This window comes from Cnephaeus nilssonii (assembly GCF_951640355.1).
Source record: "Cnephaeus nilssonii genome assembly, chromosome: 17".
NCBI lineage: Eukaryota > Metazoa > Chordata > Mammalia > Chiroptera > Vespertilionidae > Cnephaeus > Cnephaeus nilssonii.
Window position 1 is genome coordinate 55,960,751 of NC_137088.1, and position 20,034 is coordinate 55,980,784.

Sequence of the window (20,034 nt, forward strand, 5' to 3'; positions counted from 1 at the left end):
TGGGCTTCTGGGCGGGCCCTGAGGCCACCTGGAAGTGAGCGTAAGTGGTGGCTGGGCATGCACGGGTGGCAGTGATCGAATTGCAGTCCTGTGGAAACAGAAATAGAACGGGTTCAGCGTTTGCACTTTCCTCTGGTGGCGTTTTTGCTTATTTTGTGTATTTGGAAAAGGCAGCTGAATGCAAACTGCTGACTTACTGTTTTCCCTGGAATGGAAACCATTTGGATTATTTCAATGAGTTTTAGCTAAGATTTGTTTGTTCACAGTGTCAGTTTTGTTTTCTGGTATCCTGTTTAGAATAAGACAATAATGTGTCTTTTTACTTTATGGAAATAAGTGTTACTTGGTGCCTCTTTGGGATTTTGCAAACCATGAATTTGAAAAATCACCTATTTACTGCAGAGTCAAAATGTAAACTCTTTAGTGAAAATTATAGATACATAAGTATTTCCACTTGGGGTCAATTACTTCCTTTGAAAAAACTTGCTTTTACGCTAAATTATTTAAGATTTCAGAGCAGTCCCTTTTCCTGGTTAATTTTCCCACTAGTTAATGTTGCTAATTTTTAAGGAGAAAAAGAGATTAAACAGAAGAGCAGCCCCAAATCACATGAACTACACTATTTGGTGTAAGGTGGTGACTGGTTCTTTCTCACTGTCTTGGATGACAGAGTAGATTTAGTTTACCTTTTAGTGGTAAGATTTGGACTAGGCATAAAATAGAATGTCCCTACTGTAAGAACTCATAGCACTGGGGGAGTTCCTGAGTGCAGTTATGGGGGTTCAGTCTTGAGAGCAGGTGCCCTGTAGGACCTCACACACCTGGCCGCCGCTTCATTGCACGTTCTGACGAGTTCTTTGAATTGAGATTTGGGAATGGTGCAGCTATCTGAAAAATATTTCTAATATTGCCATGGAGTTTTGGGTTAAATGTGAGTTTCTGTAAGTTTGAATGAATAGAATAAAGCAGGGAAAGAAAGAATAGTTATGAATTGGTTGAATTGTTTGGGATGAAATATTTTTAAAAAATGAATTCTTATGTTTATCTAAGAAATGTCATTAAATATAAGAAAATAGGAACTTAATAGCAGAAGGGAGGTGGGCATTATGAGTTAGGTATTGAATAAGCTATAAATCTCACTAGGTTGATGACCATGAATGCTTTTATTTACCATTTTAGTCCAGCCAATGACAACATGCAGGACCTAATAGTTACTCAGTGGATGTTTTGGGAGGCCCGGTTCCAGGCCCAGCTGTGACCAGAGCTAACCATGTATCAGGACTCGGACTCCTTTACGTACAGTGAAGGATCAGGCTAGGCCAGAGTAGTGAGGTGGTGCTGTGCTGCTCTCCCGGGACAGTGAAGACGGGCCGTGCTGCTGTCCCGGGACAGTGTAGACGGGGCCGTGCTGCTTCCCAGGACAGTGTAGACGGGGCCATGCTGCTGTCCCGGGACAGTGTAGACGGGGCCGTGCTGCTGTCCCGGGACAGTGTAGACGGGACCGTGCTGCTGTCCCGGGACAGTGTAGACGGGGCCGTGCTGCTGTCCCGGGACAGTGTAGACGGGGCCGTGCTGCTTCACAGGACAGTGTAGACGGGGCTGTGCTGCTTCACAGGACAGTGTAGACGGGGCCGTGCTGCTTCACAGGACAGTGTAGACGGGGCCGTGCTGCTGTCCCGGGACAGTGTAGACGGGGCTGTGCTGCTGTCCCGGGACAGTGTAGACGGGGCCATGCTGCTTCCCAGGACAGTGTAGACGGGGCCGTGCTGCTTCACAGGACAGTGTAGACGGGCCGTGCTGCTGTCCCGGGACAGTGTAGACGGGGCCGTGCTGCTTCACAGGACAGTGTAGACGGGCCGTGCTGCTGTCCCGGGACAGTGTAGACGGGGCCGTGCTGCTTCACAGGACAGTGTAGACGGGGCCGTGCTGCTGTCCCGGGACAGTGTAGACGGGGCCGTGCTGCTTCACAGGACAGTGTAGACGGGGCTGTGCTGCTTCACAGGACAGTGTAGACGGGGCCGTGCTGCTTCACAGGACAGTGTAGACGGGGCCGTGCTGCTGTCCCGGGACAGTGTAGACGGGGCTGTGCTGCTGTCCCGGGACAGTGTAGACGGGGCTGTGCTGCTTCCCAGGACAGTGTAGACGGGGCCGTGCTGCTTCACAGGACAGTGTAGACGGGCCGTGCTGCTGTCCCGGGACAGTGTAGACGGGGCCGTGCTGCTTCACAGGACAGTGTAGACGGGCCGTGCTGCTGTCCCGGGACAGTGTAGACGGGGCCGTGCTGCTTCACAGGACAGTGTAGACGGGGCCGTGCTGCTGTCCCGGGACAGTGTAGACGGGGCCGTGCTGCTGTCCCGGGACAGTGTAGACGGGGCCGTGCTGCTTCCCAGGACAGTGTAGACGGGGCCGTGCTGCTTCACAGGACAGTGTAGACGGGGCCGTGCTGCTTCACAGGACAGTGTAGACGGGGCCGTGCTGCTGTCCCGGGACAGTGTAGACGGGGCCGTGCTGCTTCACAGGACAGTGTAGACGGGGCTGTGCTGCTTCACAGGACAGTGTAGACGGGGCCGTGCTGCTTCACAGGACAGTGTAGACGGGGCCGTGCTGCTGTCCCGGGACAGTGTAGACGGGGCCGTGCTGCTTCACAGGACAGTGTAGACGGGGCCGTGCTGCTTTACAGGACAGTGTAGACGGGCCGTGCTGCTGTCCCGGGACAGTGTAGACAGGGCCGTGTTTCTTCACAGGACAGTGTAGACGGGCCGTGCTGCTTCACAGGACAGTGTAGACGGGGCCGTGCTGCTGTCCCGGGACAGTGTAGACGGGCTGTGCTGCTATCCCGGGACAGTGTAGACGGGGCCGTGCTGCTTCACAGGACAGTGTAGACGGTCCGTGCTGCTGTCCCGGGACAGTGTAGACGGGGCCGTGCTGCTTCACAGGACAGTGTAGACGGGCCGTGCTGCTGTCCTGGGACAGTGTAGACGGGGCCGTGCTGCTTCACAGGACAGTGTAGACGGGGCCGTGCTGCTTCACAGGACAGTGTAGACGGGGCCGTGCTGCTTCACAGGACAGTGTAGAAGGGGCCGTGCTGCTTCACAGGACAGTGTAGACGGGGCCGTGCTGCTTCACAGGACAGTGTAGACGGGCCGTGCTGCTTCACAGGACAGTGTAGACGGGCCGTGCTGCTGTCCCGGGACAGTGTAGATGGGGCCGTGCTGCTTCACAGGACAGTGTAGACGGGGCCGTGCTGCTGTCCCGGGACAGTGTAGACGGGGCCGTGCTGCTTCACAGGACAGTGTAGACGGGGCCGTGCTGCTGTCCGGGGACAGTGGCAGATGCTGCCCAAGCTCTGCCCTGTGGACCCTGGAGGAGCTTGGGCTTCCACCTCTCACCATGGAGACTGGAGGGGAAACTTATTTGCTGTCTAAGAAGTGCCTTCTCTCCGAAGTCCCTATAATCCTTGATTTTGGGTCATTTTGATTTTGATACTCAGGCCCGATTACAAGTAGGCAATATTCTGTGAAGCTTCTGGTCAGCAGGTGCTCACTTAAACAGCAGCGTGGCACCGGCACACATTATTGTCTCTCCTTTTAGTCATTTTTTCTGGTAGATTTAGCAGATATAGATAGAACTCAGTGAATGGGTCCAGGCATATTCCTCTGGTGGATATGATATCAAGGAATGATTAGATTAACAGAGTTTTCCCTTTTATGCTCTGAAGTCCATTTATCCATCGAAGAAATGATTGCTTAAAACCTGCGGCCTGCCAGCCACTGCTGGTGCTAGCGGGCTGCCCCTAAGGTGCAGCTCTGCCTTCTCATAACCCACAGCGGCAGGAATGTGATGCTAGGCCTGAAGTTGAAACTTTGGGGACAAACGATGGAGGGGAGAAGGGAAGAGTGAATTCTCCTAGAAGAAATGAAGTTTGAATTCATGATTGAAAGATGGCTGCCAAGCAGACAAGCTGAGGGCATTCAGCAGGCAGGAGGCATGGGCTGGAGGGCAGCACATTGTGTTGCCTGTGGGACCCTGTGAGCTCTGGAGCGTGGCAGAAGCACCAGGGAGCCAAGATGGAGCACCGGGGAGTGTGGCCGGAGCACCGGGGAGCCTGGATGGAGCACCGGGGAGCGTGGCTGGAGCATTGGGGAGCCTGGATGGAGCACCGGGGAGCCTGGATGGAGCATTGGGGAGCCTGGATGGAGCACCGGGGAGCCTGGATGGAGCATTGGGGAGCCTGGATGGAGCACCGGGGAGCCTGGATGGAGCATTGGGGAGCCTGGATGGAGCACCGGGGAGCCTGGATGGAGCATTGGAGAGCCTGGATCGAGCACCGGGGAGCCTGGCTGGAGCATTGGGGAGCCTGGATGGAGCACCGGGGAGCCAAGATGGAGCACCGGGGAGCCTGGATGGAGCACCGGGGAGCGTGGATGGAGCATTGGGGAGCCTGGATGGAGCACCGGGGAGCGTGGCTGGAGCATTGGGGAGCCTGGATGGAGCACCGGGGAGCCTGGATGGAGCATTGGGGAGCCTGGATGGAGCACCGGGGAGCCTGGATGGAGCATTGGGGAGCCTGGATGGAGCACCGGGGAGCCTGGATGGAGCATTGGGGAGCCTGGATGGAGCACCGGGGAGCCTGGATGGAGCATTGGGGAGCCTGGATGGAGCACCGGGGAGCCTGGATGGAGCATTGGGGAGCCTGGATGGAGCACCGGGGAGCCTGGATGGAGCATTGGGGAGCCTGGATGGAGCACCGGGGAGCCTGGATGGAGCATTGGGGAGCCTGGATGGAGCACCGGGGAGCCTGGATGGAGCATTGGGGAGCCTGGATGGAGCACCGGGGAGCCTGGATGGAGCACCGGGGAGCACGGCCAGAGCACCAGGGAGCCTGGATGGAGCACCGGAGAGCGTGGCTGGAGCACCGGAGAGCCTGGATGGAACATTGGGGAGCGTGGCTGGAGCACCGGAGAGCCTGGATGGAGCACCGGGGAGCGTGGCTGGAGCACCGGGGAGCCTGGATGGAGCACCGGGGAGCCTGGATGGAGCATTGGGGAGCCTGGATGGAGCACCGGGGAGCCTGGATGGAGCATTGGGGAGCGTGGCTGGAGCACCGGAGAGCCTGGATGGAACATTGGGGAGCGTGGCTGGAGCACCGGAGAGCCTGGATGGAGCACCGGGGAGCGTGGCTGGAGCACCGGGGAGCCTGGATGGAGCACCGGGGAGCCTGGATGGAGCATTGGGGAGCCTGGATGGAGCACCGGGGAGCCTGGATGGAGCATTGGGGAGCCTGGATGGAGCACCGGGGAGCCTGGATGGAGCATTGGGGAGCCTGGATGGAGCACCGGGGAGCCCGGATGGAGCATTGGGGAGCCTGGATGGAGCACCGGGGAGCCTGGATGGAGCACCGGGGAGCACGGCCAGAGCACCAGGGAGCCTGGATGGAGCACCGGAGAGCGTGGCTGGAGCACTGGGGAGCCTGGATGGAGCACCGGAGAGCGTGGCTGGAGCACCGGGGAGCCTGGATGGAGCATTGGAGAGCCTGGATGGAGCACCGGGGAGCCTGGATGGAGCATTGGGGAGCGTGGCTGGAGCACCGGGGAGCCTGGATGGAGCATTGGGGAGCGTGGCTGGAGCACCGGAGAGCCTGGATGGAGCACCGGGGAGCTTGGATGGAGCATTGGGGAGCCTGGATGGAGCACCGGGGAGCCTGGATGGAGCATTGGGGAGCGTGGCTGGAGCACCGGAGAGCCTGGATGGAGCACCGGGGAGCGTGGCTGGAGCACCGGGGAGCCTGGATGGAGCACCGGGGAGCCTGGATGGAGCATTGGGGAGCCTGGATGGAGCACCGGGGAGCCTGGATGGAGCATTGGGGAGCCTGGATGGAGCACCGGGGAGCCTGGATGGAGCATTGGGGAGCCTGGATGGAGCACCGGGGAGCCTGGATGGAGCACTGGGGAGCCTGGATGGAGCACCGAGGAGCCTGGATGGAGCATTGGGGAGCCTGGATGGAGCACCGGGGAGCCTGGATGGAGCATTGGGGAGCCTGGATGGAGCACCGGGGAGCCTGGATGGAGCACCGGGGAGCGCGGCCTGAGCACTGGAGAGCCTGGATGGAGCACTGGGGAGCACGGTTGGCCAGATATGGAGGAACAGCACTCGGTGCCAAATGAAGAATGGGTTGGAGGGTGGCCAGGTCTAGTGTCACAGAGGCCAGTTAGGATGGTTCTAGCTTAATAGTCCTTGTCAGAAATAAGGGTACGCCTGCACTATTCATCCCCAAAGAGAGGTTGTGAGTGCAAGAGGATACAAACCTTGGCCACAGATTTCAAGAGCAACGAGGGCAAAAGTCTATACACTGCTTACCACTGGCAGTGGTGAGGGCTTATTCATTCATTCAAAATATATTTGGTGCCTATTCTGTACCACACACCTGGGAAGCCCATATGCTAATGGGAGACACAGCCAGATAAACAGACTGTGATAGATTATTGTGTATTCTTTATAAGTTACATGAGCAAAATTCTAAATATCCATCCCATTCACAGCCATGACCCGCCCTTTGCCGCAGCTGACTCACGCTCTGACAGATGGGCTCTCTGCTCCCTAAAGTAGGTTTTGAGGGTAAAGTTAGATAAGCACTGTGCTGTATATGTATTGTATTGCACATGCACACTCCATACAGAGATTAAAGACATCTGTCTTTATTCCAGACATAGACAGGCACCAGAATAAGGGTTATGAGGCCTCGCATAGGAAAATCTGCTCCAGGTAAAAGTTCTGCGAATTTCTGATACTTTCTGAACTCTGTTATTTTACGTGGAATAATCCTGGCTTTTAACCTCAGATCCAAGAGGAAACATTTTGGCTTTTGTGGTCCTTCCACACACAATTGGATATTGAAGCTGACTTTGGTGGCTACTTCAGATTGGCCTTCATGTCTGTGTTCCAGGTTATTTCCAGTGTTTGGGATTCCTGTGCTGGAGCAAGAATTTGCCTCAAGGCAGTAAGACTGGTGGACGTTGAATAAGTGGCTTATTTTAAAGAGATGTTTTGGTATAGAAAGGGCAGTAACAACAAATTCTTCCCCTAAATGCAAATCTTTACATTCTCCATCCAACCCAGAAAAACTTTTTGATCATAAGGAATCAAAATTCAGCTGGATGGATCTGATAAAAACTCTAAGGAAGCAATTCTAAGTTCTAGCACCATTCTCGGAAGATAATACTTCCTCACTTATTACTATGGTAACCGCAGCTGGTTCAGCTGGGACGTGCACATTTTCCATTTTGCGTGACTTGGACAGATATAAAAATTCCTGCCACACTGATTAGCTGCTGTTTGAGTTTGGAGCAGATTACTGGGATTCTGTTTTTGTTCACCTGTAAAGTGAGGTAACACGCATGTAAGTCCTTTTGTTAAACCTGCCTGGGATTGACTCTTCTCTTCTTCTTCATCACACTGGGCAACCGGTTCTCTTTGTTTCTTGCTTTCCTTATCTGTAAAGTAATAATTGTAATAGTAATATTACTAATTCCTAGCCTATGTGGATGTGGTAAGACTTAAATGAGATAATGCCCATCAAGGGTTTGGCATAGTATCTGGCACACAGCACGCAGCACCTGACTCTGCTGGTTCCTTGCCACCATGTCCCGAGCTTTCTGATGTGTTCTGTGCCCCATGTGGTGAGTTGCTGTATTCTATCTGAAGATTAAGGCTTCACAAGATAAATTCATTGCTATATGCTTTTCTTTGTGTTTTTTTTTTTAAATTGAAGATTCAATAATATAATTTCTGGGTTTGGAGTAGGGTTGCCAGATAAAATACTGAGTATCCAGGTAAATTTGAATTTCACATATACAAGGAATACTTTCTTAGTATAATTATGGTCTAAATTTCATGAGGTATGCATAATAAAATATTATTTTTGCTAATCTCAATTAAAATTTAACTGGGCATTCTGTATTTTTATTTGGTAAATCTGGAAACCCTAGTATGGGGGTAAAACTTACCCTTTACCTCTCATCCATTTCTTCAGTCAGATATATGTATGGATGCTTATACAAACACAGTGAATAACACCCTTGGAACATGGGTATAGAAATAGTTACACAAATTTGATGAAATATTTCTTAGTATTTTTAGTAAATCTGTCTCCTAAATTCTTTATACCTTTGTAAGTAATGGGACCATCAAATTGAGATTATGTTGACACCTGAGTATATAGTGTGCAGTTGCTTGAAAATTCTGAAATGTTCTAGTGTTGCTTCTACCTGGAGGGACCTATTAATAATGACACATTAATGCATAGGTATGCATTCCAGAGAATCCTGAAAACCTCATCATCTTTGAAGGAAATGACCTCATCACTCTTAGAGTCGCCTGTATAGGGAAGGTTGTTTTTATGGCTGGCCTGGTTTTCCAAGTAGGAAAATAAACACATAGAGTGGGTAGGTTAATAATTTAGAGTGATGTCGCTGTATGTACAACTTAAGTTAATTTTTAAGTGGGTTTGGTCCTTAAGCTATTAGACTAATTGAAGATTTTGAGAGAATTAAATCAAAGATTGAGATCCTCTCAGTTCAACCCGTTTTTACTGAATATCTGCTAGGGATACAACAACCTGCTAGCAGGAGAGAGGACTTTTAACGTATGGTTCTGTCCCTCAAAAACCTTAGTGTTAAATGGAGCAGTAAGGCAAGAAACAACGATGAAAAAAGACAAAATAAATACTGTCAGGGTCTAAGGCAAGTAAAGCCAGGGCCCAGATGGTTGAATGTAGGAAGCGATGAAATCTGAAGAATAAGTAGGAACAGCTTTCTGGAGGGTCATATTCGAGAGAAGTCTTCAAAGATGAGACTCATTTCACCTGATAAATAAAATGTTTTAGGTGTAGGCTTAACATTAACAAAATCCTGGAGGTGGCCACATTTGGAAATGAGTATGTTATTCAGACACGAGAAGAATATATATAGCATGGTAACTGGCCGTGACCTCTTCTCTCATGTGTGACTGTTTATGGTCTAGAATTTCCAGATCAGATACTTGATTTTATGTAGGTGGAGCTGGATTCATTCCATGTTAGTTTCTTAAATGTTTATAATGCACCGATGGTTGCTATGCAGGTGGTGGCCAGAGAGACTAGGGCAGTGCTTAGAGACTCTTTTAGTTGGTCACTTAAAACCAACTAAAAGTCACTCCATTTAAATTTCTTTTCTGAAATGAACATTTCTAGTGATTTTTGATTTAAGTTGGGCAAAATCAACAGCAGAAGGATTTCATGAGCAGCTTCTTGTGAGGCACTCTTTGAGTATTTGCTTAGATGACTTTGAAGGCTAGCTTAACTCATTTCCTGTGGGGATGACACTTGTTTATTGGACTTGGCCTAGGTCAGAGTTAATAGCCTTATGGCTTTGACTGGTCCCAGATGATTCCCCAGCAATGTGCCATTAGCACATGGGAGCTTTCTACAGGGGGCACCAGCACACACCTGCTTTAGCCATCATGGACTTCAGAGAACTGTGCTCATCTCAGATTTAGCTGAGGAAATTTGGAATCTTGGAGAGAAGATTCATTAAATGCTAAAATCATTTTCAATAGTTGTTTTCTAGTACTTTTTCATTTTTTTGAAATGACTTCATATTAAATTAATGCCATTTAAAAATGACCCCAGGATTCAAAGCTTGTTGAAATCAATCACTTTTCCAGCAAATGAATTAAAATGAGACAGGTGTTCATGTTGCCAAGGAGATAGTAAGGCACATCATGAAAAACTTTGGTTTGGGTAGCATGCCCAGTGCCTAAGAGGGACTAATAAGGCTGGGAGTGGAAGATTTTGATTCTAATTCATGTGTGTTGGGCTCTAAAGCTCTGAATTAGACTGGAAATTAGCAAGGCATTTAGTGATCCTTGGTACTTGGTTTTGTAAATTAGAATTAGCCTGTGTTTTTCAAGTTTGGACAAGTAGTTCTTTGTGGCTATGCTCGCTGTTTCAGGTACCTGATGAGATATAGCATGCATGCAAACATTACTGGGGTTTTAAACGTGAATGAGCACAGACTGTTTATGTTAGTTTGAGTCTGTCTGGATGTTATTTTTTTTTTCCTTGATGGCTGGGCCAAATATTATGTAGTTTTAATATCTGCCCTTGGTTCCTACTGCCTTGTTTTTGGCCACTCTTAATATCTTCCTTTATGTATCTGTCATTAGTTATAATTGAAGCCTGGTGGTTTTAGATTTAGAATGATGCCAGCCATTTAGGCTTAATAGCAAATGTTGGTTCATGCCAGAGTTTTTGAAATCTGGGCTCTTTTTTGGATGCCCAATCTAAGCAAGCCATCTCTTCTACTCTAGCTGAAGGGCACTGGGAAGCCATTCAGAAGTGACTTCTGCATCTGTGCATGTAAGACCATCTTGTTTCTGATAAATTATTGGCTTTCTAGGTCACTCTTCAACCCAGAGTCACACTGCCTCAAAGGGGATTGCGTTGACAAGTATTTATGTCACTTCATTCCTTAGTTTACTGACTTTCACACAGGCTATCAGTGAATGCCAGTTCTAGAGTGGGTACGTAGTGATGGTAGATGACACCCAGGCCACAGCTGCTTCCCAGGGACTGCCCGACACTATCAGACACTTCATGGCTCCTGCATTCGGGCCACTTTTAAACTCCATCCACTAATCCATATAACCAGTTACTCAACTAACATTGACTATGTGGTAGTCACTCTTATTAGGTACAAGGAATACAGCAGTGAACCACGCTATTGAAATTTTTGTACTCATGGAGTTTATGGGTGGGGAAGGGGGAATGCATACGTAAATAAGTAAATTTATAGTAATACTAGTGGCCCGGTGCATGAAATTTGTGCACTTGGGGGGGTCCCTCAGCCTGGCCTGCACCCTCTCACAGTCTGGGAGCCCTGGGGCTTGTCTGACTGACGGCTTAGTGGGCCTAAGCCATCATTCAGACATCCTTAGCATTGCCACGGAGGCGGGAGAGGCTCCCACCACTGCCGCTGTGCTTGCCAGCTGTGAGCCCGGCTTCTGACTGAGCGGCACTCCCCCTGTGGGAGCACACTGACCACCAGGGGGCAGCTCCTGCGTTGAGTGTCTGCCCCCTGGTGGTCAGCGCGCATCATAGTGACCGGTCATTCCACCGTTTGGTCATTTGCATATTAGCCTTTTATTATGTAGGAGAATACGCTGTAGATGAGGCCCTCTAGAATCATAAGAAATGCAAAAAATTCACTGTTAACTCATTTTCAAATTGCCCCCACTTAAAATCAAATGTCCCCCCTGTGGGGCGTGTGCTGCACCTTGGGAACCGCTGGGCTTGACACTTCCTCTCTGAGCTTCATTTCTGAATACATACGCATATACCATGGGAATTGTAATCTCTTCTCCGCCTACCTCACTGGGTTGTTATGAGGAGGTTTTGAGCTAATAAACCTAGAAATGTTTCATCAAGTAAGTGATGTCTAAATGGGAAGGGATTGTTATTTTTAAGCTCACGGGTACCCTCTCAGGTAGCAGGTGCTGATGAGGGGAGGAGGGCATGATTGTTTCCTGGGACTGTAGCTATGGAAGCTTTGCAGAGGGTTCCGCGGCCTTGGAGGGGCGGGCTCTGGCCAGCAGCCCTGTAGCGGAGGCGTTGGCAGGGGGCAGGGCGTTACGGGGGCGCAAAAGGGGTGGTGAGGCCGAAGGGGGAGTAACTGTCAAACCTTCCCGCTTGGCACTATTCTTTAAATTGTACGTGGCTGTTTCCCAGCTGTACCTACTCAGGGCGGGGCTCCAATTTCCTGGAGTGGGGGGGGGGGGGGGCGGTGGGCCAGGGCGGAGCCAGGCGGGCTAGGAGGGCGGGTTTAGCCGGGCCCCCAGCGAGGTTCAACATGCTTACACTGCAGAGATGGCGCTGCTGCTAGGGGGGCGGGGGGGCGGGGAGGGTCCGACCCTGGGGGGCTGTTCAAGCCTGCCTCCACCCTGTCTGGAGTAGTAGGGAGGAGAAGCGTGCCTGGCCCCAGTGGAGGAGGCCGGGCAGCGGTGGGCTACGGGCCCTGGGTGCCTCTGGGGTGCTGACTGGTGGTCGCCGGCGTGCTATTGTTGTGGGCACCCCTGGCGGGGGTGGCGGGGGAAGAGATCGGGAGTTGGCAGTGCGGGCTGCAGCTACCCCCGAGGCTGGGTCCGGTCAGCCTCCCCATCCCCCCGGGGGTGCGGGGGCTGGGGTAGGGTGTCTGTGCAGGGGGATTGGAAGAGCTCCCCGTGGCCGCTTCCTCTTCCTTCTTTGCAGTCCGGGCTCCTGTCAGGCGCTCTCCTCAGACCCCTGGGAACTTGGTTCCGGCCGTCCGCCCCGTGCTGTGAGCGCAGTCTCCTGCTGGTCTGTCAATATGCAAATTGGTCATTACTGGGACACCGTAACGGACAATTAGCATATTACCTCTTTATATGTATAGATGTTAAATGGTTATAAGTGCTAGAGAGAAGATAAAGCATGGATGGGTTTGGGGTGAGTAGTAATTTAAAGTTGGGTGATAAGGAAGGCCTCACTGAGAACATGGCCCTTGAGGAGCTATCTGAAGGAGGTGACAAAGGGTGCTGTGCGTATTTCTGGGCGAGTGGGTGGGTGGAGGCTCATCAGGCAGAGGAAGGGGTAAGCACGAAGGCTCTTGATGGAAGCATGCCCCATTCAGCAGGAGATGGGTGTCCACATGGCTGGGACCGGCTGAGCAATGGGAAAGGCAGTGGAATGGCAGGAGATGAGGTCAGGGACGAAATAGGTAGGAATGGCCCTAGCTGGTTTGGCTCAGTGGATAGAGCGTCAGCCTGTGGATAGAAGGGTCCCAGGTTCGATTTCTGATCAAGGGCACATGCCCGGTTGCCGGCTCAATCCCCGGTAGAGGGCATGCAGGAAGCAACCGATCAATGATTCTCTCTCATCATTGATGTTTCTATCTCTCTCGCTCTCCCTTTCCCTTCATTTCTGAAATCAATAAAAATATATATTAAAAAAATAGATAGGAATGAAGTAGACTCATAGGGCTCTGTAAAGACTTTGCCTTTTTTTTTTTAAATTCTCACCGGAATATATGTTTTTATTGATTTTCAGAGAAAGGAAGGGAGAGAGGGAGGGAAGAAGGGTGAGAAAGAGAAAAACATCAGGCGGTTGTTTCCCCTTCCCCATATGCACCCCACTGGTGATCGAACCTGCAACCTTTTGGTGTATGGGACAATGCTCCAACCAACTGAGCCACCTAGCCACGGCAAGTCTTTGCTGTTTATTCATTAAAAAAATGGGGAGCCATTGCAGATTTCCAGCTGGAGGAGTAAGGTGACCTGAGTAATTCAGGTGGCAGCCCAGTGTGGGGAAAACAGTGGTCTGAGAACTTAGAGATCATTGGCCATGGATTTGTCATTTGATGGGGCAAAGTAGCTTAGCATTCTCCACTTAATGTTTCCTCCTTATGAAACAAAGCTAGTGGACTAGACCATTATTATGGACCGTCCAGATTTTGATACTGCCTGTCTGCAGATTCTTTGATCCCTCCCCAACGCAGTGTGTTTGAGTATTTCATATCTGAGGCACACAGCTTCTTTTTGAGCATGCAGAGCGGGACCTCAGATGTATGAATTATCTCACTGCACTTTATGTAATTTCTGTAAAGATCTCACATTGAAAACCTTGCAAACTGTGAAGTAATTTTATGTATTGACATTAAGGGTTGTTCACAGACTAATTGGTGTGGGTTAAGTACAGATTGTGTTATTATATAGCCTTAATATTTTTCTGCTATAGAAAATAGAGCGAATTTATTGAGTGTCATGGTGAGCTAGCAATTAGGATAGAGTGATAAACAAGACCCAGCTTCTGTACTCAAGGAGTTGAGTAGATGGAGACAGACCTGGTTAGGAGAGTATCCCCTCAAAGCAGTCTTTTAAAAAAATATATATTTTTATTGATTTCAGAGAGGAATGAAGAAGGAGAGAGAGATAAAAACACCAATGATGAGAGAGAATCATTGATCGGCTGCCTCCTGCACACCCACCACTGGGGTTCGAGCCTGCAGCCTGGGTATGTGCCCTGATCGGGAATTGAACCATGACTTCCTGGTTCATAGGTCGATGTTCAACCACTGAGCCATGATAGTCGGGCTCAACGTAGTCTTAATAGCAGGAAATAGGGCTGAGGCCTGTGGGGAGTCCTGGCAGATTAATGTTCAGGTGCACCTTCAAACTTTTTCTTTAAACTAGAGGCCTGATGAATGAAATTTGTGCAAGGGGCTCGGCCCTTGCAGCCGTGGTGGCTGCCCTGGCCCTCACAGCCCTGGCTTCATCCAGAAGGTCGTCCGGAAGGACGTCTGGCTGTCCGGTCTAATTAGTATATTATGCTTTTATTATTATAGATATTTTTCCACCATCCAGTGCCACAGACAGGAGGTACCAGAAGCCTGCAGCCTCGCTTCTATATCCTTGTGCCCCATACTTGCATCACAATGTTTAGCACATTAAAGTCCTGCAATTAGCCCTCTTTAAAAGGCAGTTTAGGAACCATCTTTTATTACTCAAGAATGTTCTTTGGTCATCTCAACCCCTTCCCTTCCATCAGTATATTTCTTCCACTTCCTGTGATGGTTTAGTGCCCCTAATTGGCTGGCCCCCCAAATGGACTCACAGCTGGTCAGTTCATTTCTTTTCCCAGTGGAGAAGTAGTGCCCTCGCATCACCTTATCTTCAAGCCTCTAGTGTGAACTCTGTCAAGTGGAGCCCCAGTCATTTTACCCACTAACCGCATCTGTTCTTCATGTTCTCTAACTGGCCTCCTTTTGGGAAGCTTAGAATGTTGTATATTTCCAGATTGAGGATTCTGGAAACAACTTCCCAGGAGATCGGAGGGCACCATTAGCCCTGCCCTGCCCTTCAGCCCCTCAGCCCTTCCTGGCATACATTGGGGCAGTGGAGGCCCTGCTGCCAAGGAGTTACCAAGGTTACAAGTGCCATGACTCTCAGAAGGATGAGGTCAGCTGTTAGCACCTAAGCTGGAAACAGCCAACATCTGTACATTCCAATGTCACACTGCCTCCTTTTAATTCTTTTCTGCCTCAGACCTTTACACACGTTCTTCCCACCATCTTAAACACTTTCCTATCATTCTCTGTTTACTTTCTATCCGTCTTCATTCTCATGTGAAGTTGCTTCCTGACCTTCTTCCTTGCTCCCTTCCTCTTCTGTGTTAGTTTGCCATGCTATCCTTTTACAATTTCCTGATCTTTTCCTTCATACGACTTAATTACTTATAGAATTATCCTACATTTACCCATGTGGTCATTGTCTGTTTCCCAACTCCGGAGGCCGGCAAGCACAGCTATTTCTTTCACTATTGTGTCAGGTCCAGGATCTGACACAGAGAGGCACTATATAAATATTTGTGGATTAGTGGGTTCATAAATGAAAGACTAAATGATTAAAAGGCAGACTTGCCTTTTCTCTTGTCTATTCATATTAAATGTCTGTGCCCATCCTGGCCAAGGGTAACAACTGTTATTGTATATTATTGGAGATACTGAAGATGTGACTTTTGTCTGCCGCATAATTCTGTGGCCTTGTGGAATTTTATTAAAATTGACTACAAAAACCAGAACTCAGTGACATACGCAAATCAGCATTCTTTAACTGGCATGGCCTTGACACGTTGGGCTGTAATTTATCAACTTACTTTGCTATATTTCCATTTTTGTTCCTTAATTCTTTTCCAGAAATGAGCTTTAATTCTATTTAGATCCACTTCCATTCTATTTATTAAAAATTACTAAAGAACTATTATTTTTTCTTACTAGGATTCATAATGCTTTTGGGAGGATTTGTTTTGGCTTATCTAATGGAACTTTGAAGTGGGTAGGAAGAGAAAACGAAGTGACACTTGCTTCAGAAGAAAGAAAGAGCAGAGTTTCCTACTGGGTGAAAGAGAAAACAACAGTGGGCTGTTTATTTCTAAAATGAAATTATTCCACGTGTTCATATCAAAGATAGGCTTTTCCCAAGCTGGGTGGGTGTTTAATTCGTAGAGAAAGCATGCATTGTTCTGCAGGATGCACTGTGGTTGTGCTGGCTCCCAGAAGATTCGCTCAGAGGTATCTATGGGTAGTCACACCCTACACTACACAAACTGAGCAGTTTTAAAGAGGTGGAAAGTCTGATGTGCACTGTTTCCCAGCCACTCATGCCTCAGGACAAGAAGTGGGGAGGTGGGAATGAAACCCAAGACTGCTGCTTCTATTTGCCAGTGTGGCACTTCTTGCCTGTATGACCCTGGAAAACAGAATTAACTTCTCAGAGCCTCAGAACCCCATCTGTAAAGTGGAGCAAAACCACCTACCTCAGACTTACTGCAAGGGTTTCATGGGCTAATGTATGGGAAGGGTCACCACGCCCAGCACATTCCGTATGCCCTAGAGCAGTGGTCCACAAACTGCGGCTCGCGAGCCACATGCGGCTCTTTGGCCCCTTGAGTGTGGCTCTTCCACAAAATACCACGGCCTGGGCGAGTCTATTTTGAAGAAGTGGCGTTAGAAGAAGTTTAAGTTTAAAAAATGTGGCTCTCAAAAGAAATTTCAATCGTTGTACTGTTGATATTTGGCTCTGTTGACTAATGAGTTTGCCGACCACTGCCTTAGAGAGATTTTTATTACTTAGGATGGCACAGTGGGTAGGTGGTAGTGAAGCGCAGAGACTCCAGAGGCCTGGCCTGGGTTTGAATCCTAGATCGTCAGCTTATTGGCTGGGCCATCCTGACTTGACCCTTTCATATATGTGAAATAAGGATATAGTGATACCTGCTCCATAGGGTTGTTATGAAGACTGAGCATTTGCCAGCTCCTGGTCCATGGCAAGTGCTGCGTAAATGTTTGCAGTTGTGACTGAGACCCCCGCCTCTGCAGAGGATGCTGAGGTCACAAGTCAGGTTCCACCATGTGCAAGATGTACAATTATGAATAAGCTGCTAACTTGTTTGAGCCTCAGTTTCTTCTCTTTGTAAAATGGGGATGATTCTAGTGGTAGTGCCAACTTTTATGAGAAATCAATGAGATAATGCGTATGTAAAGTGTTTATTTTTAACATAGGGTCTGGAACATGGAAATACTCAGTAAGTCATAGCTACAGTGAATACTTATAATTATTACTACCATCACTATTATTATTTCCATTATTTTTAATTCTATTGTTAATATGTCTCTGGCTTAGGTAGAAGTTATATTCTAAGATGATTACACAAACCCTCCATGGAAATCAATATAACTAGTATGTGGAAAATAATGTTGAGGTCTATTCTTACTTTGGGTATTTTTGTATAAATGGAGCTATTTCAGAAAATTGACAATATTCAGTAAAAGTCTTATAATCATGCATTTATAATTTCATAGGTCATAGAAGATAGAAGTTAATCAGAGTCAGTGTTAGGTGGACAGCCTTACATTCATGGAAAATGACTCATAGGAAACACCAGGAACTAAAATTTCCAAAATAGAAAAACAAAAAGCCATTGCATAAACCGTGTTTAAATCAAGTCTGTATCTGTTTCATATCTTCACTGAGATTGTGTTCATAAAGTTTTGACATTTCTTAAACTTCTGATGTTATATCTCATTTATGACTGAAAACCATGCATCATAATCACGCACCATGGGAAATGAATGGAAAAGCACTTGTTCTCCTGTTAGTAACATTTTCCACATTAGTCATTTGGGTCACTGTGTCTGCAGTATCCATATTTAAACCTTTGTGTTGTTTCACAATATATCCTTAAGTTCAGCTCCCCCCCCCCCCTTTTTTTTTTTTAAGAAGGTAGGGAATAAGGAAGCAGTGATTAGAATTTAGGGCTGTGAGAAAGGCAGGTCTCTGACTAGCACTTGACACGGTAGTACCCTGTGTTTTCAAGGAAGGTGGGAGCTTGCACTGAGCTGTCAGATGTGCAGAGAAGTGCAGATATTTGTACCAAGCCTAGATACAAACTCTCAAGTTACCACATGGAAGTGCTGATGAAATTCCTAGATTATATGTTCTGGAGAGATGAGTAAAGTTAGAGGAGAGAGACACAGGCTGGGTAGAGTGGATGTTAGCCTCCTTATGTGTAAGGTACAACTTCTATATGCATGGGAAAACTTCTTCTGGGATAGGTGCAGATATCTGCTGAGAGTATGGAATGTTTTGAAGGTTCGAACCTGGAGAGAAAGTGAATCCGAGGTTAGTGTCATCGGGGTCATAGAATGGAGGACCTTTTAACCCTTTGCACTCGCTTGCTTTTTTCTCGAGCTGCTACCGATGCTAACCGTGTCGAGTCACACTCGACATCCGAGTGCAAAAGGTTAAGCCATGATTAGAAAGATGTGCTTTATTCAAAGGCCAAGAGGGAGGTATGGAAGAGTTTTAAGTAGGAGCCATAGGATCCTATTTGTGTTTCTGAAAGATCCCTGTGCAAAGACCAATGAGGAACAGTGCAGACAAGAGAGGATGCCACCTTGGGTGTGCATGGTGGCTTAGAAAGGAAGAGAGTGACATTGAATGGAGAGATGCAAGCGGTGAATAAGCACAGGCCTGGGTGATTATTTAGACTTAAGTGGTGACAGAGTGAGGGGGGAAGGATGGGGCCCATGTGGTAGAACAGGGATCTTACAGATATGGAGCTCTGAGGAGAGAGACTCAGGCTGGGTAGAGTGGATGTTAGTGCCGCCTCGTGTGTAGGGTACAAGGTGGAACAGTGTCACTTCGCTGGGAGAGCTTTAGGGATGGCACTATTCTGGGGCAGAGTTTGTTTCAGTCAGGTTTACATTTTCATGCATGGAAGTCAATAGCCAATTAACAGTTGCCTGAACAAATAGGGATCCATTTACTCCTGTACAAGAAGTCAGAGGTCCATGACCACGATCATTCTTCTAGTGGCTCCGAGACGTCAGAGGGATCCTCACACTGACTTGCCTTGGCGTTTTCCTCATGGTTTTTACCCGTGGTTGCAAGATGGCTGCTGTTCCTCCAGTTGTCATATCTGCTTTAAGGAGAGGGTAAAGAAAAATGGGGTGAAATCTGTAGTGGGAAAACACAGGCTTTCCCAGAAACCCTCTGCGGATGTCTCCTTGCATCTCATTGGTCAGAACTGGATCAGATAGCAACTCCTCACTGGGCACGTTGCTGCCCTGATCAAGTGATGGTTCTGTGAATAGGAAATGGAGGAAATGGGACTTCTATATGCAGAGTTGCCCAGTTCGCTTCACCAGGTTCTGGTAAGGGGGGAAGGGGTATGAAGAGTTTGAGGAATGAAGGAGTTTAATCACATGGTGAGAAATGTCAGTGGGCACACTTCCTTTCAACTCTGCATTCAGCCCCAAACTATAATTTCACATTAATATAAATTATGAAATGCATTTAAAGTTTGCCTATATTTTTGTTAGTTATCTTCAAATACATATAACATTGAATTGTCTTTAAAATATACTAAACACATTTTCCTATCTGATAAAAATTCTCAACCTACAAAATATATTTTTCTCAAAGTTATTCCAAATCTTCCTTGTCCCTAAACTGTCAGTGGGCCTCTTTGGGTTTAGAGCAAATGTGGAAAATTCCCCTTGGTGTTCACTTACTGATGTGTAAGTGAAAGCAGGGAATACATGATGGAAAATGTCGCACCTTTTACTGTTATTTTTTTGTATCTGTGAAAGATATATTATTCTGTGTTTAAAACTGGAGAGGGGAAATGCTTGTTCACCCTTTTTGAAGGTAACTTTATTTGGGAATAATATGATGCCGAAATTTGTCCTCTACTCCAGTTTAATTCAAGGCAGATTCACTACTAATAGATGCAGAATTCTGTTAGTGACTGTGTTACCTGACAGTGGTTATGAAGATACATAATGCCAGTCCCTGAGGAGAAGAAGGAGCAGAGGTTTTGTAAGTGGCATCTGAAGCCTAGCATTTTGCCACATAATCTTGGGGAAACCCTCTGAACTGGCTTATTCTATGAAATTGGGAGGAGAGAGCAGGAGATAGGTATGTAGT

At 48.1% G+C, this 20,034-nt stretch overlaps 1 protein-coding gene across 7 annotated transcripts in view; it reads left to right on the forward strand.

The window, feature by feature from the left end:
• The window catches only part of MITF (melanocyte inducing transcription factor), a gene marked incomplete at its 5' end in the record, with an annotated part of 254,096 nt that overhangs the window by 23,647 nt on the left and 210,415 nt on the right, over nt 1-20,034 (forward strand). Inside the window, one exon of one of the 7 annotated variants that reach the window (XM_079794737.1) lies at nt 20-40. The exons of the other annotated variants lie outside the window; for them this stretch is intronic. Of the gene's footprint in view, nt 1-19; nt 41-20,034 lie in introns of those variants that run through there. 7 annotated transcript variants of the gene reach the window in all.